Below are 1,921 nucleotides of genomic sequence, written 5' to 3'. Positions count from 1 at the left end.
TCGCGGCACCGGTACGGACGACGACCGCCGTGCCCGGACCGCGGAGGTCGGACTCGGGGAAAAAAAAAAAATTTTCAATCTCGACGCGTCCGCCGTGACCGACGCGTACGACGCGTACCCGGACCGTAGGTCAGCGTCCGGAGAGCCGCGGGAAAAAAAAAAATTTCGACACGGCAGAGGTGCCGCGCTCCGCCGGCGACGCGATACGGGCACAGGGCAAGCGCCACGGTCGGTCCGCGGTCTCCGGGTGACTTACGGGGAAAATGAAATTTCACCGCCTACGCCCCCGTGCGCCGAGGGTTACCGGGGACCGGACGACCGCTCCGCCGGGGCCGCGGTCGGGGTCCCGGGGAAAAAAAAAAAAATTTTTAAACTCGACGCGACCGCCGCGACCGACGCGTACGACGCGTGCCTACACCGACCGTGGGCGCCCGGATCGCCGGAGGAGGAAAAAAAATTTTCGACCCGGCCGAGGGGCAGCGCTCCGCGGGCGACCGCCGGGGTACCGGGCGACCCGCGGAGAAAATCAGATTTCGCCGTCAGCGTGCCGTGCCCGACGGGGAACCGGCGGAACCGACGACCGCACCGCCGGGTCGGAGAAAAAAAAAAAAAATTATTTTTCATCCCGAGTCCGCGCGGTCGACCGACGCGAACGACGCGTGCCGCGACCCACGGCGGGCGTCCGGAGCGCAGGTGGAGAAAAAAAATTTTTCGGCCCGTCCGGGCGACGACGGCACGGCGCTCGCCGGTCGCGGTTCCCGCGGGAAACTTCGCCGGGGACGACGTCTCACGGTCCCCGCGGCTGACCCGGCGCCGGCGAACCCAACACCCGGCGGACCTTAGCGGTCCTAAGAGCGCGCCCCGTAGACGTGGTGCGTAGCGGTACGCACCAAATACTCACGCCGTGCGTAGTGGTGCCGCAACTCCCTCACTGTCCTTATCCTTTTCCCGGGCACGGGCGACCCCGAGTACCGGGACCCCTCGGGAGCCGGCCGACGCGTACGGTCCGCGGTCCCCGGGCCCGCTACCCGGCGGGATCCGATTCGCCGCCTACGCCCCCGTGCGCCGAGGGTTACCGGGGACCGGACGACCGCTCCGCCGGGGCCGCGGTCGGGGTCCCGGGGAAAAAAAAAAAAATTTTTTAAACTCGACGCGACCGCCGCGACCGACGCGTACGACGCGTGCCTACACCGACCGTGGGCGCCCGGATCGCCGGAGGAGGAAAAAAATTTTCGACCCGGCCGAGGGGCAGCGCTCCGCGGGCGACCGCCGGGGTACCGGGCGACCCGCGGAGAAAATCAGATTTCGCCGTCAGCGTGCCGTGCCCGACGGGGAACCGGCGAACCGACGACCGCACCGCCGGGTCGGAGAAAAAAAAAAAAAAATTATTTTTCATCCCGAGTCCGCGCGGTCGACCGACGCGAACGACGCGTGCCGCGACCCACGGCGGGGCGTCCGGAGCGCAGGTGGAGAAAAAAAAATTTTTCGGCCCGTCCGGGCGACGACGGCACGGCGCTCGCCGGTCGCGGTTCCCGCGGGAAACTTCGCCGGGGACGACGTCTCACGGTCCCCGCGGCTGACCCGGCGCCGGCGAACCCAACACCCGGCGGACCTTAGCGGTCCTAAGAGCGCGCCCCGTAGACGTGGTGCGTAGCGGTACGCACCAAATACTCACGCCGTGCGTAGTGGTGCCGCAACTCCCTCACTGTCCTTATCCTTTTCCCGGGCACGGGCGACCCCGAGTACCGGGACCCCTCGGGAGCCGGCCGACGCGTACGGTCCGCGGTCCCCGGGCCCGCTACCCGGCGGGATCCGATTCCGCCGCCTACGCCCCCGTGCGCCGAGGGTTACCGGGGACCGGACGACCGCTCCGCCGGGGCCGCGGTCGGGGTCCCGGGGAAAAAAAAAAAAAAATTTTTAA

This window comes from Rhopalosiphum padi, unplaced genomic scaffold (genome assembly GCF_020882245.1).
Source record: "Rhopalosiphum padi isolate XX-2018 unplaced genomic scaffold, ASM2088224v1 scaffold1, whole genome shotgun sequence".
In the NCBI taxonomy this organism is placed as follows: Eukaryota; Metazoa; Arthropoda; class Insecta; order Hemiptera; family Aphididae; genus Rhopalosiphum; species Rhopalosiphum padi.
This window is presented reverse-complemented; position numbering follows the sequence as displayed.